The sequence below is a fragment of the Vanessa tameamea genome, chromosome 13, assembly GCF_037043105.1.
Source record: "Vanessa tameamea isolate UH-Manoa-2023 chromosome 13, ilVanTame1 primary haplotype, whole genome shotgun sequence".
Taxonomy (NCBI): domain Eukaryota; kingdom Metazoa; phylum Arthropoda; class Insecta; order Lepidoptera; family Nymphalidae; genus Vanessa; species Vanessa tameamea.
Window position 1 is genome coordinate 10116463 of NC_087321.1, and position 16945 is coordinate 10133407.

Genomic DNA, 16945 nt, shown 5'->3' on the forward strand with positions numbered 1-16945 from the left:
GTTATTTATTTGGCTTTTCTCCTCTTATATTTGGAAAAGAGTATATGCTCTTCCATAATCTGAATACCCAGTAGCAAATATCTCGACAGAAAATTTACATTTTTAATCAGCCCCATCTATCGTTACTGGGTTTGTAACATACGCAATTATACTATACTTCGATGTATTAATCTTGTTGATGAATCTAGCATTACATTGTAACTAAAAGGTGATTCATGCATAGGTTTAATACAGATTCATTCTTCTACAAATACAATAGTTATATTTTATTGCCATATGATAAAAATCTTTTAACAAATAGCGCATGCATATTTTAAATTATAATTATGTTTATATGTAATTAGTTGTTTACAATACAATAATAAAATTTGTCCTTTAGTATAATACTTAGCGTGTCGAATTGCGCGAAAATATATTTAACGGATAATTCGTTTATTTATTTATAAAAGCAACATGTTCCCATTTTCCTTTCATTTAACGTAAAAAGTACAGAAATATTTAGTGTATATTTATTGTATGTACACTAAATATAATTAGTCAATCAACCAATCGTCTACTGCAATGATTTAACGCAAAACTGGTTTATTAATTAAACCGAATTTAAGCTTCTTAAATTCAGGGTAAAAAAAAATCTATAAAATACATATAAATATTTTGTAAGAAATACATTATTCTACAATAACTTGAGTTAATAAACTGAGAATTTATTGATGTCAAGGCGAGATAAAAAACTTTAAAAGGCTTAATTTATTGAGTACATACAGGTACGTTTTAATTATTGACATCGAAAATTGTGGTTATATTAATATTAATTGATAGATAACATTTCGTAACGAGAATACTTTTTGAATTAAATTTAAATATATCTTTAACGATTTTTATCACACGAAATATTTTTAAATAATAAAATCTGCCGCTAATTTACATATTTTCCCGCCAAGCAGTAATTCTTAATATTGTTGTGCTCCGGTTTGAAAGGTGAGTGAACCAGTGTAACTACAGGCACAAGGACGTAACATCTTAGATCCTAAGGTTGGTGCGCTTTGTTAATGTTTCTTACAACGAGCGGTAAGCTATGAGCGGAGTCCACTGACCACCAGGTGGGCTAAATGGCAGTCTGTCTATTGATTTTAAATAAAAAACCTTTTTTAACGTGTGTCATCATATGTTCATATATTTTTATGACTTATCTTAAGAGCATGAAAAAAGGCATATGGTGACTTTTATTATTATTAATTTTATTGACGTATTAACAAAACGACGACTCCTTTCGCACTTTCGGAACTTTTCATGCAATTTTTTGTTCCGTGCGATCTTTCTGCCTTTTGTTTTATTATCTTAGTATCTATCTTTCAATATACTATGAAATAAGCTCTGAACCTGCCTTGCTTTGTCTATAATTTATTGGTTGTTATTATAACGACGTGTAGGATGACAACGGTTTGGAGCCGATATCATCGTTTATGTTTTCAATATGCGAGCCTAAAGATACATAAACGCATAGGTATATATGTATGTACGTAGAGTGTTTGTGTCCAATATACGTACCTATAAACATAGATAAAATAGACAAAGAAAGAAAGGAAGAGAGAATTTTTACTAAAAATTCTGAGATTCTGTTACCGAACTCTGGGTATGAAGACTTCGAAACGTAGTCATTTGTCTTTTTCTCAGATTTTGGATAACTCAAGTCCAAATTGAATGAACTTGCAACCAACCAGTGTATAGTTTGTACAATAGTATCGTGTAAAATATTTAGGAATCAAACATTTCAGAGAAAATTTAAATGCTGTACTAAGTGTATTTTGATGTTAATTCCACCAGATGTTAAAAACGCATTCACAGCATCCTTTTACGGTAGGGATGTGACCTCAACCTATTCGCAAACCGGCTCGACTCGTGACGGCAACATATTTCATTTAACCATGGTATATTTACTATTCATTTTCTCGGAGTCCATTTACAAACTAAATATAGACGCAGTACCATTATATTACTAAGATATTATATTTAACTTCTCAGTAAGGTCTAGGTTTCTGCTAAACGGTTATATATTTATGATATTTAATTGTGATCAAATTAATCTAATGATCTTCCAGGGTGCAGAGAGTGGAAAGAAACCGGCCACCGCCCTTTGGGCTTCGCCGGTCAAGTATTGGACCATCGGTGAGGCACCACAGAAGGTCTCTTATCAATCTTTTTTGGGGGGAGGGAAGATCGCGGGAACACTGCTTGTACCCAACGCTTTTTATCCTAAAAACTTTGCCATTTCAAGTTACCAAATTCATCATTATTTTTATTTTTGTCTATGACATTCAGACAATGTCCATAGTTATCTTCAAACCGGAAGAACAAATATAAATAAATTGTTTATCATAGGAATTATTCTGAGGTATAATTTAATTTAAAATTAATAATGGATATGGATTAAGGATTTTATTGAAACAAAACATTCGTTTTTTTTTAAATGAAATACTTACATATAGCAAGGAGTTATATTTGCAGCAAATTGTACCGGTGCAATAATTAAACGCATTCAGGGTATATTTTATGCTGATGATAAAATTTTATTTTATTACTCCGATAATTATATGTTTACTTTGGAAATATAAACAACATTTGTATATTTATTTGTATTCTTTCGTGATAAAATTATGTTTATAATATTATTTAAAAAAAATAAGCTTTTATTAGTAGGGTATATAACCTATCAATTATTGATATCAACTATATAACATTACGGTAATGTGTGATGTGGATGTGCTTTACTATTAATAGCAATATTTGCTTTCTGAATATTAAAACATGCGTTATTAACAATTTTTTCGCAAAATGACAAAATAAATACCTCAAGAAGAAATAGTATTTTTTTGTACTTATATTCTTTTCAAAATACCGTACACGTCTTAATATATTCTTCTTAGTAGATAAAAATGTTTTGATGTTTAATATCTATATGCATACGCCAGCGTGATCCAGGTGTACCGTCAATCCACTGTGCCACCTCGGCTCTTTAACTAGTGACCATCTTGAGGTTGGTGGTGCATTGACGATGTTAGGGATGGTTAATGTTTTTTTACAATTGCAAATGTCTATGGGCGGTAATGACCACTTACGAACAGACGCCACTCTAGCTATCTATTTTAAATCACTTTACTAATTAAATAAAGTAGCAGCCTGTAAATTAACCAATACTGAGCTAAGGCCTCCTCTCGCTATGAGGAGAAGCTTAGGAGGTTTACAACCAGGCTGCTCCAATTCGATTGGTGGATTTACATTCACAGAATTTGTTGAAATTAGACACATGCAAGTTTCCTCACGATGTTTACCCTCACCGCCTAGCACGAGATGAATTATAAACACAAATTAAGCACATGAAAATTCAGTGGTGCTTGCCTGGGTTTGAACCCGCCATCATCGGTTAATATGTACGCGTTCTAACCACTGGGTTATGGCGGTTCTTAAATCTGTTTCAGCCAATTCCACGCTCTATGTATGTACCCAGTTGTGTAATAAAATTATTTATTTTAAAATGTGCGAGTTCTGTTTGACACAGCGTTAGAGTTATGAAGTGTTAAATCTTAAATGTAAATTCGACAATAATCTTGGCAGCGTGGAGAGTGATGGGTTGTTAGCACTAACTATTTAGATGTCACATGCGTTCATTGGTCCAGTTTGGCTCTAAAATAGAGCTCAGTCGGTCAGTCGGGATTATTGCTCTCCTGTTTATCGATGCGTGGTATTATTCCATTCCATTGTATTCCGCAATGTTTAGGTATACGATAAAAATATTTTTGAAAAAAAAATAATAGTTTACTAATCTTAACTATTTGTCTTAACACTGGTCTTATTTTTTAACGTAATTTGAATATAGAATCTTATTTATATTAAGTATATCTGAATATTATTTTTATTTATTGAACAAAATTAAAAACAAAAGTTGCTTAAAGAAGCCAGTTCCTGATAATCATTATTATTGCTTATAATTGCAAAAAAAACATTTACATATTTAAAAAAAAAACGAAACAAATTTAAAATAGTCATTTTATAAATTGTAATATAAAAAGGAAATAAAGAAAGAATGACTATAATTTAAAGTTAATTTTTATTAACAAATATGTTTCGTTTTATTTGTGCAATTGCGTAATCAGCTCAAAATAATATTCAAAAGCTGAATTTTAAATGTAATGTTAATTATAATTATGTGTATATATCGCTTAAGCCGCCAAAAATAACGTGCCGATTAGGAGCTTCCATGGCATGCGCCGTGTACATCGATCGATAGAAATTATATCAAAAAAATATATGGCGGAAATGTTATTTACAAACAATTATAAACGTACGCAACATTGTCTATCTACCTCACTGGTTATCCAAACCTATAAGATCAAATCAGATCCGGAAAAAGTCATGTTCCAAACTGGTAACCCACCCCGGATTAGCGGATTTGATTTAAGGAATTAGGTTTTTAATTATATTTTACGCTATCTGGAAAAAAGTGGTAGTGCTACATATATTGAGGATATTAGAATGAATAAATTCTATACTTTCGTGTATCATCAGCGTAAAAAATGTTTGACGTGATCACTGGTCTAATCTTGGCTTTCGTGGGTATAAATATTTACTTACTATAAATATATCATGAGATAAAAAATTGCTATTTAGCCGTTCACATAATCCGAACACACCGTTCGCTTCTGATTTAAATATTACAACGAATTTTTTTTATCTTATTACATAATGTTACATAATTCATAAAATGTTTGAAATTTCTTGTTCATTATATGAAAAATATACAATAATTTATTGCATTGACGACTTAACTAGAAATATATCGATTATAATAATAAAAAAGTATGTTGAATCGCGTTATTTTCTATCGATAAGAGCAAAAGCACGACCTCGTTTTCGTGCTGTATAATAGCTACTGATTTATTTAGTTTATACTTAAATAGTAATTCTTCAAAATACCTATATATACAAATTAAATAAAACTTGAAAAATAAAAAAGGCACTGTTAAAATGTTGCCCGGTTGGAATGTCAAGAATGCTAGCAGCATTGCCACGACGAATCTCAAATTTGAATACTTTGAATATCTTGGTGCAATTGGACTAGACTCACTGTCACCAGTGGCGCCAATATAACGGGGTCTATATTTTTGAAGCCAAGAATTAATTGAACTAATTTCTAAAAGCGCAATTTAAGAAGCTAGCTATTCTTAAAATAAATAGAAAACGATACAGTTGCCTTGTGTTAAAAGTATATCTATATAATATAGTTGAGTTGAGTTGTTAAATAGTATATCAAACAATAATTCGAGGGCTTTTCAATCAATTCATTCAAAAATAACTTAGTTTTGAAACCTCACGAGTCTTGAGTGTTGTTTCGCAATAAAACATTCAAAGAGGCTGAAATTGATCGGCCACATGCAATTGAATGATCCAAATAGTCTACCGGGCCGAGCATTTCATAAATAAATCGCTGGTCACGAACTTACGAATTTTATTAGTAATTTTATACGTTATATAATATTGCAGTGTTCGATGCAGTATTTTGAACAATCACATATAATATTAATTACGTGAATGACGAAAATAGATTTAAACGTAATACGAGCTGTTTTTTGTAGATATACTAGCAGAGAGCAGACAATACTGATTTCGTTCATAGTCACGGAATGTTATGGCGATAATACGCGGTATAAAAATAGTTTACAGGTCAACCGGAATTTACCTGCTAGTTGTCGGTGGTAAGTGGAGATGAGTATATAGGTCAACCTTTATCTACCTTTGTCAGGTATACAGTTAATCATATTTGCGATTTTAGACATTTATAAAGGTTTGTGTATTCAGAGATTTATTATGTTACTTCTAATAGCACTGAGCAAACAAATGAATCTAGTTATGAATTATGATTAATTTATGGTACAACAAAGAAAAACAGTGAAGTAGTACCACGCACTTATCACATATTCTATCGCCAAACAGCAATACTTTATTTTGTTGATACAGGCTGAGTGAGCCAGTGCACATTGGCACAAGGGACACAACGTAGTTCCCAAGGTTAGTGGCGCATTGGAGATGTAAAGAATGATTAAAATTTCTTACGGCGCAATTATTTGTATTTGTGTAATTCACAACCGAAACCAAGTTAAAATCTAAAAAAAAGATGTAGCTCATTTAAGTTGGTCCTTAATCAGTAAAATCATATTTAAAATTACCATCGGAATACAGACTCTACCGTTTTTTTCCCACCAATTAAGATAAAATAGATGTTAATTAAATAGCTTTTCGTTTATGTAATCTTGTCAAAGGGCGGTCTTAAAGTGCCTAAATAAATAAATAATAATATACTGTAGTTGACTTGACAAGATATTGTATATGTAATTTCATGAGTCCATAAAACCATTCCCTGAAGCGATTCCCGCGACCGTTATCAGTCGCCAGTCTGTCTGGCACTAGGAATCTAGACCACTAATACTAAATGTATTGATCGTTGCGTTTTATGGCGGCGCTACGAAGCGTGCTTTTGTATCTGAGTGAATTTACTCCGCTGAAAATTAATACTCCGTATTTCTGTATCCAAAACACATTTATAGGGGTGAAGGAGCCAGTGTCATTAAAGCCAAAAAAGACATAACATCTTAATTTGATGACGGTGTATTTTTATTGTCAAGGGCGGTAAACTAAAATATTGATTCGGTGTAAAATTTCCCAGTACCTGTTTTCGAAACTAACTACTAGGTGTGACTGTGTGTGTGTCCTAAAAAGTAAGTAGGTTTGGTGTTATTTCGTATTGGTATGCCTGAAATAGTTAGGGCATGTAAAAGTGTTAATAAATTCTTATATTAATATACGTTTTAATAACGTAAACTAAAATGTAGGTCAATTTGTAAAACAGAGACACATTGAGAGTTTACCAAATATAAGAGTACCAAAACACATGAAAAATCTCGTAGTAATGTTATTTAAGATAAACATTAACCACGTGATCTGCGGTAAATATTAAGTGACGAGGCTACCACAACAACATAGAAAACAAGTAACACCTAATCCAATACATTAGAAAGTAATGAAACGGATCAAATTACGAGACAATTAATTCCAGTAGGTAATATTTTACCTTCGTTATGTAAGTTTGTAAATGAGAATTCAGAATAGTGATAGCCTTAGATACTGAAAGTTTACTGGTGGTAGGTCAGTCCATTTGAGCTGGGAAGTTACCAGTTAATCAATAGTTTGTGTTCGAATTTGAAGAACGAGTGAAATAATCTCCGAGGTATGGAATAGACGATATACGACATACGTATATCATTTTAGGTCCCAGGCTGGCAGTGCATTGGCAGTGTAAGAAATTATTTATATTATTTATAGTGCCAATGAAAATGGGCAGAAGTAATAACATAGTCTCGGGCAGCCCATATGGTCATGCGTGTTCCCGTGCGGAATTAAATTATCAATTTTATGCCTTTGTTACCAGTTGAGAGGTTCGGAGACGAGCAAGACTGGCGATGTCAGCATCTCTCACTCTGGGCATGTGTTGTCTCAGTATAAGTCTTGGATTTATTTTTCACAAAAAATAAATAATAAAATTAATGTTATGTACGAAAGACGGTCTTATTGATAGGAGACCGATCTCACCCAGACAAACTTTGCGTAAGGATGAGAGATTAAAAATGCGATACGGAGGTGTACAGTTATAGTTTTATATAAATATTATATGGGTACGTCAAATATTGCAACTGAATTTTAAATCAACTCTACTCAACTAAGCTAAAATATTTAACAGAATTTTAGAATTAGCTACTTATCTTCTATGTTTGTAATATTTGTTTGCTTATAATCAAACTCAGTGTACAAAAGTAATGTTTCCATAACGCCTACAATTTCTATATGTAGGAACAAAATTGTCCACTTGAATGATTTCTATCTGGAGGCGTCCTAACCGAATATCCGGTCTTGGCATACGATGACCTCATGGCTGTGAAGTCAGTACTCTCAGAAACTATTTTGTGTGAGCTATTTATATTTAAGTAATAGAATATTTGCAGATTAAGGTTTCATTTAAGAATACAAGAATAAACACAAAATTAAGGAAGGTGTATTTTTTTAATATTCTGGTTGTAAATAAGTATACATATATACTATTTACTTCTTTTGAGGAATACGTCAATTTTTAAAGCAGTTTCTTATAAATCAGAATTGAATATATTTTCATAATTTGTTTTCAAGTAGGTAGGTAGGAGAGCCAGTTATGAAATTTACATCGATGCTAGATAATCTTCCAAAAATTAATATATGTATATTTATGTATATGAATTTTTAGTTTTTTTTTTTTTTTGTTCTGTACCGGTATGACATGACCAGCGTAGTTTTTTTTTACGTAATAGTTAGGCGGACGAGCAATCGAGCAACCATAGCAAATAGTCGCCATCACCCATAGACATTGACGCTGTAAGAAATAATAACCATTCCTTACATGCGCCACCAATCAGGTAGCTAAGATGTTATATCCCTTGTGCCTATAGTTACTCAACTTTCACGCCGGAACCCAACAATATGGCGGAAGAATATCTGATGAGTGGGTGGTACCTAGTAACCTAGACGGGCTTGCACAAAGCTAAAAAGGAATTCAATAAAAAATGCTGGACAATATACTCACTAACATGTACACGTTCGTATGTACGAACACACACAAATACAAAATCCCTACACATGTACCTACCTCTTTAACAGAATCGTACTCAGAAAACTTTAGTGGAAGTTTTAATTTTTAAAGCAATTAAATACAGTTCAATTAATGACAAAATCAATTAGTATATTCTTGTCGTAGAAGTGCACTGCGTATTAACTATTACAAATGCGGGTCGTGTGTCAAAGTTGAGATAAATTCAGAGATAAACTAATGTCCTGCTCCAAGCCCACGCAAACAATAAGTGTTTCTTTTGAATAGAGGAAACAATTTTGTCTCGGGTATTATTATTGTCGAGATATTGGAAAACACAGGTAATCGGAAAATTAAATATTAAATTTAATTGGTTTGTGGTATTGCCCAATTTATATTGTTTTGCCAGTATTCAAAAATTGACCAAATATTTTTTTCAAGATATGCTATATATGTTATAATATGGCCTTTCATACATCGAAGTAAATATCAACTCCTAGCTTCTTCTACTCTGTCGAAGACAGCCCAGCGATAACGGTACTCAGGTGTGCTGTGTAGTTATGTCCCGTAATTATAGCATTGTTAACATTTTGCTTGTTCTAATTCGTTCTTCGTATAGCATACTTCTTTCATATGGTCCTGATGGCTTCGAGGTTATAAATAAACCACAGATTGAAATGTATATGCACTCTCATAACGTTTAACTTAAAATTAACAATCTAAAAAGGTCTCCTTACAAATTCAATATTTGTTATTTTTAAATAACGTTACTAAAACAAAAGATCGAAAGAAAAATACATCGAGCCTAAAAAAAAGAATAAGTAATTACTGAACAGACAAACTACTAAAATTTTTCAAAATGTTCTTTTCAGTTTTTATGAAACACTAATACCAACTTACTTAATGTTAAATAATATACAAGTAAGGAATTGTATAAATTAATTTAACATAAGAACAAAGACTGTCTATTCATTCAAAGCACATAATATAAATGCGCCTTGTATGTCAGGAAGAATTTTATCACGAATCACGATTATTAGGTCATTTGCTATACACGGTATTAAAAAGTACGAGCAGGTGCTGACATCAGGCCATTGATATTTTAGAATGTATTCGCTTCAAAAGGCTAAATCATAAGTAATATAATTTTTTACTAGACATTCTTCGACATCCCACATCGCACCATTTTATAAAAGTTACATAATATGGAAACATTTTATGTAACAGTCGGTGAGTAGAACCATAAAATTTCCAGAATTCTTTATTTAAAATAAAAAATATATTAAAAATATTTGCTGAAGTTTATGATAAAAAAAGACCTCGTGGACAGAGTTTTAGTTACAGTAAATGAGTCACTTTGAATGAATATAATATTAATCAGTAATTGACGTAAAGTCTCTAAAAGATTCTAATTGGAATTCTAAGAAGTTCTACTCTTATTTTATAATTTATTTTTACATTGTACTGGTGAATGCACCATCCACTAATCATCTGTTAAATTTAGTTACACTCTGTGGTTACTAGTTTTGCTGAAACATATTATTATGTATAATGTTGAAAAATACTCAAAAATATAAATAATTAAATAGTAACATCTTATAACGTAATTTTGTGATGTGAACAATTTGTTTGAAAATCAAATGTAATAAATATTAATTTATGTAAATTCGAAACTACAAAAATGACAATAAAAAATTGTAGTCAATATAAGTCATAACATTAAAAACACTAGTTTTAAATTACCACAGCTAATACAAAGTCGCGTTATTATTAACGGCATTGTGTGATACATTTGTTCGAGAATGAGAAAATGAATTTATTCAATCCACACTTAATCTATTCAATAAATGAATGCCTGAGGCGAAAGACCATTGTTTACGCTGAGCATTTAATTACAATATGAAAAAAGATCGATTAGATTAAAAATAAATAAATCTGGTGGGATAATCCCCTTTTATTAAATTTAAGATTACTAACGAAAGTGAGGTTGGCCTCACAAATTTCATTTACAGACAGACAGACAGATAAATTTTCAGGTTTATGATATTTTATTTATATATATTATATTGATACAAATAAAACAAAAAGTCTGATTTTATTGGCCCCAATTTGAAAATTGAACGTGTAAATAAAAGTATTAAGTACATTGTTAAGTATAATGAGTTTTTTTATAATTCTGTTGTAGATAGTTAACTATTCCATAGAACGTAGTGCTTTTGTTCCGAGGGCAGATTGCTATAATTTTATAAAATAAGTTCAAATTAACACACACCACATTCCATACAAGACCCTTGTCTGGTCGTGCTGTTTTTTTCGCACATATGATTCTCAAATAGGTAAAACAGAGACGGAAGAAAAATAACGAGCCTCGTCTTGTCGACCTTGATGATGTCACCGTTTTGCTTACAGAATTTGTTTTGATTGTTCCATAACACGATGGCTTTGTTTGATGTAAACATTTTTCATTCTATACTATGTACTGTATAGTTTATTAAAAAAACCTTCAAATTGTTATATCCCTAATATATTGTATATAATTGATGAAGTATGTGATATATTCGTACATAATTTGACGATTGAAGGTTTGGAAATGTACGTGGGGTAGAGTGTTTTGTGTCAATTCAAGTCTTTAGTCATTAGTTAAGGTTATTGTTTACGAAAAAAATAATATAGGTAATGTTGCTTTTTTCAATTTATTTCGAAATTAAAAAAAAAATAACTCGGTGGTAGCTTTCTATGAGTCCGTCTCGCTAGGAACGAATCATTCATCAGATTTACCATCAACCAGCAATACTTAGTAGTTGTGTTCCGGTTTGAAGGGTAAGTGAGCCAGTGTTACTAAAGGCACAAGGGACGAAACATCTTAACTCAACACCACCAATTGACAATGTCAGGAATCGTAAATATTTCTTACAGAGCCATGTATGTCTATGGGCGGTGACTACTTACCATCAGGTGGCTGGTATGTCCGTTCGTTTACCTTAAGTATAAAAAGTAAGGTGTGCGTGACTATGAATACTAAAGTAATAACTAATCAAATTATTTACGAGTAATGAATCATTTGAACCTTAATCAAAGGCTCAAGCACCTCAGACAAAGGTTTATAGATTACTTGGCCTGATCAAGGTTAGAAGAAAATATTATCAGGAGGGCTAAGTAGACCTTTGTCTTTACTTTACTGTTTATTTTTTAATACGATAAAAACATAAGTAGGCACTTGATAATTAGGTTAAAATTCTGATGCGAACAGGCAACACAAGTATTCGTCTCTTATTCCAAATTCGTTCCGTATGGGATTGAAACACTTGGACCTTGGAATAATCGTGTCAAAAACCTTTAAAAACTACACATTGCCTGCCTCCATTGGTGTTAGAAGTGCTGGTTCATTTATCGATCAAAGGACCGGAATTACAAACGCAGAATGCTGCTGGAATTCTTGTCATCATTACACGCAATCATTATTTGTAATTTTGTACAATACTTTTGTACAATATTTAATTATTTTGATATAATATATACTTATTTAAGTTCACGATGTAAGTAACTATTATTTTAATAAAAATATTGCATTTTTTTTTTAAAAGGGGTTAAAATGTAGGTTTGTATATTAATTATACATTTCTTTTGTATCACTGATTTGTGGATTTAATAACTAGCTTAAATACTGTAGACTGTAGATTCCAAGTTCCTGAATACGAGCTGATGCCAGACTTGGGGCTGAAAAATTATTAGGTTCTTCTTTTCAAATAAGTTTCTTTTCAGACCTAAATAGTTCAGAAGCTAGGTTACAACCGAGTCGGAAAACACATAAAGCGATTATTTTGCACCTGAAATGAATGAATGCACCTGTTTGCTGAGATACATACTGATTATATGGGCCATGGAATCTCTGAAGGGCGTAGTTGGCTAGGTTCTGTTAAAATTAAAGCCGCCGTGATCATCATCATTTTCTCCTTTTTGGAATCAACTTAAGCGAGCAATTACGTTCCAGCCGAGTAAGTAAAATAGCCAAAAGACACATAAGGTTATATGCAGACAGGTACTTAACCAGGTAGTTCCTAAACTCTCCCTAAGTAAAACATAAACCGAAACAACGTATGAATCACAAATTCCACAATACTGCGTATCTTCTGTATGACCGTGACCTCCGTCCCAGTGCACGTGCACTGGGAATGTTTGAGACGCCCACATTAGCGATTCCTACGTGAAAATATAAAGCACATACCCTTATAAAATAAACTTATTTTAAATTAATTGGCTTGTGGCGATGTTGCGTCATACTGGCTATAAAAATAAGATTGTGGTTGAGATTGTAATTTAAAATATAAATTGTTCGACATTGATAAAAAAAACGTTCTATTGTTTATGGAAATATTACGCGGCCTATATTTTTGACAAAACCATTATAATTTTAGAGTAGCAACTATACATTATCATCATATAGCCTATTCCAATCGAAGAAGGAATAAAAATAAACAAACCATTGATTTACGTATTCCACGCGATTTGCTAAAAGATCAGCTATATTGTGCACTACTAAGAGTTCTTGATTCATATATATTTATTTATAATCAACACTAATTTGCTTAACTACTTCGATCCATTTTATTAATACTTCTTAAGTTCCGATAACATTAAAAACGCATTTTTTTTAAAATTCCATAATGAATATCATAGACTATTCAAGCTCTCGACCAATGACATCGCGTTAATTCGATGTAATATGTTGTTTATTTGGCCTTTGACCTCTCGTAGTTAGAATAGACTTTAGGAACAGAATTATTTTTCGTTATCAGTTAGTTTTTTTTTAATTATAAAATAGTCTTACCTTGCATCTCGTATTTAGAATCTACATCTGTAGTACCACTATACTGGCTGTAGCCATTATTGTAGTTAAATGTTTAATTTAATTACTAATCTTAATCGTCTTAATCATTAAATAATACAGATTCAACGAAAACCTTCGCCTAAAAAAATAAAAATTATCAAAAAAAAAAACACAATGATTGTCACGCCATGTTTTTTTCTTTTTTACTTCTATTTTGTTTTGAATCCAATTAAACTAATCCTTTCACAACCGAACCGATCTAAGTGGATAAACTACGTGGATTTTATCTGAAGGTAGCAGGGATAAATCCGAGCATTCATACGATTCCTAGAATTTATTTTATTACATTTAGCCATGCATGTACATTGTACATGTATATACACCAGCCCACATTGGAGCAACATGGTGAAAAAGCTTCAATAATCCTTAAATGCCATTTGACAGCAAAGGTACATATATGGATTCTCATTGGCCAAAGGTAGAGTTAGTATATATTATTTGTATATTAGTAGCAATAATTATAATTACAATGTTTATTTCTGACAAAAACAGACATATTAATCATATCGATAATATGTATTCCGTCGATACCAATCATCCTACTTATTTACGTAATAAAGATTAACATTAAGTTATTCAGTTACCTACCTATATACGAATCAAAATTATAAATAGCTACTGCACAAATTATGACTGCGTTGAAAAGTGGCAATTATTAAAATTATATTTTAATAATATTTAAGTAAAGATCATCATTAGTAATCGCCATCAGTAATACGATATATCATTAATGACATATCTATTTATTTATGGTTTCATTTATATAAATTAATGGCAATAGGAAATATCTGGTCGAGCTACTTGACTGAAGTAGAAATGAGTTCAGAGATTTCTGAAAATCGTCTCTCTAAATGTGTACAAATTCACCAGCAAACTCCCCGGTGTTGCAAATATCTTTGGGCGGTGGTAGTTACTTTACATCACGTGAGCCCTTTGCTCGTTAACCACCCATAATATAAAAAAAAAATATTATAATCTCTAACAAAGTTCCCATTCCTGATGGAAGGGTACCAGACAAAAACTAATTTAACTGTAAATACATAATATATACCTATAAAGTATTGAGTACCACTGTTAAAGGATTATCGTATAATAAGTAATAAGGAACACTGTTAGAGTTACCATATAATAAAAATGAAACGCAAATATTTTCGATATTACAGGGTAGGAAATATGTTACGGGTGATGTAAGAGTATCGATTCAAACGATGTGACGCAAGCGGCGCGGCGTGTGTATGCGCCATGCGGTACACTATCTTGTGACAACGCTAATAACATGTAGCTCCAGCTTATTGATTTAGCCTATTATAATTTTCGAGTAGAATAATATTCAAGTTAAAACGTAGAATTCAATGTTTACAAGCGCTTTAAAATAAATAAGTGTATTGTATTGGAATTTTGAGGTTAAATTGCAGCATTTGGTTTAGATCAAGTGGAAACTTATTGAATGATTCTCCTGGTCGAAATCTCTTGACCGAGTTTGGGCAAGTGCAACCTATCTCAGACTCGCAAATTGCACAAGTGTTCTCTCTCTATTTACTCACTTAATAGTCCGATTCGACAGTAATCCGACACAGTCGGAGAAAGTCCATGTGCAGGAGTAACTTCACTGAATTTTCGAGATACAGTATTGAAGCACTGTCATTCTCATTTCCTTAATCTGGACTGCTATTAAGGGTAACGGTTTTTTTTTATATTTTTTCCTATAGAGTATTAGAACCTCGGACCACTGGATAATCTAACTACTAGACCAACGAGGTAGTTCGATTACGAGGCAACATTGCTATTCCACATAATGTGCACTCGTATTCTTGGCTCGAATTCTCAATAGGCAATGAACGTGACTATTCAGCCACTTGGGCAAAATAAACCAAATTCACAATTTTGTACTGCGTAGTTCCTTTACGACAAATTCAGATATATTTAAAGATTTTGCGTCTTATAATTTCAAACAATTTGTAGTTGACTCACAACTAGATATTATTTTATTTATTTTTTCCTTTGCTACTTCAATAGATGACAAAGAGACTAATTGCTGACAAAGCGGTTCTTCTAGAATGAGTCCTTCAATTACGTAAACTCATCAAGTATAATAATTAGCAGTCGTGTTTCATTCAATGTTTTTCATTCATTTGATCATATTCAGCAGATTTTACTAATATAAGCTCGAGAAAATACAAATTGAGTAGTATTCTTTTTAAGAACATATAATTGTAAATCATAATATGTAACTTAATATTTTGTATGTTTATTTCCTTTTTTTAATAGCAGTGTTTTTTATTAAAACAACAATACAGTCGGGCTTGATATATTATTTTCGTATAAACAAGGCAATATTGCTTTAAACGTACGGTACTCTGGATCGCCCAGGTATTATCTCTCGTCGCTCTTGACTCTTGTACTGACTCAAAATTCCAATCTCAATCTCAGACACGAATGACTCATGGAGCTAATGAACCGTTCCTTAAGAACTCATTAACAGATACACATTCCAAAACAATTGTTATCTCATATGGACTGCGTGGTCGAGTGCCGTCCTATAACTGACCTCGTTACACACGTCTGCACAACACGAATGGTTAATTTTCCAGGTCGCAAACACATTTATTTATATTTATTAATAACAGTACAATTAAAAACTGATCAACAGAATAAAGGATGACGTGAGACAGATACACTGAAATTAAAAAAGTTGGACGAACGAACCCATTCAGGAATTCAGTTTATATATTTTTTTATTTAATTACTTATTTCTAACAAGATACCGCATGACTTGGAAATTCTTCTTGTAAAATTGCAAAAACCATAAACACTTATAAATATTTCGTTTTATTGTGATAACTGATTTTCAATATAATATGACCTACGTTGTAAGTCGATTTTTCATTAATTTATAATTGGAAAGAAGTGGGAATTAAACGAGTAGGTCTTAGACTGAAAGGAATGTAAGTGTAATATTCATGCGCCGGGATTTAAGATGTTATAAAATTCCCTGTGCCTGTGCACTGGTTCACTCACATACAAACCGGAACACAGCAATACAATATATTGCTGTTCGGCGATAGAATAACTCGTGAGTGGGTGGTACAGATACAGATGAGGGTATTATAGGTGGTCATGCGCAAAACCCTACCTCCTGTACTATATTTTTTATAACGATTTAATGTTGCAACAACTACCTACTTACTATATACTTACAAGCAAAAATGTCTACAAAGTTACAAATATGCGTTACACTACGCTATTTTTAATAATACTGCAAAATAATAGATACTGCATAGTACATACTTTTGGCCATGGCATTCTACGTTTATAAACCAAGAATCTAAAACTAATATGAAATAATCGTATTAAATTCACCTGTCTTCAGATGACTCATTTGTTTTATTAAT

The 16945-nt window shown here is 31.8% G+C and overlaps 1 protein-coding gene across 23 annotated transcripts in view; it reads right to left on the reverse strand.

Moving 5' to 3' along the window:
• Window positions 1-16945, reverse strand: part of LOC113393744 (perilipin-4-like) — a 31315-nt gene that overhangs the window by 14030 nt on the left and 340 nt on the right. The gene's annotated exons all lie outside the window — the stretch shown is intronic.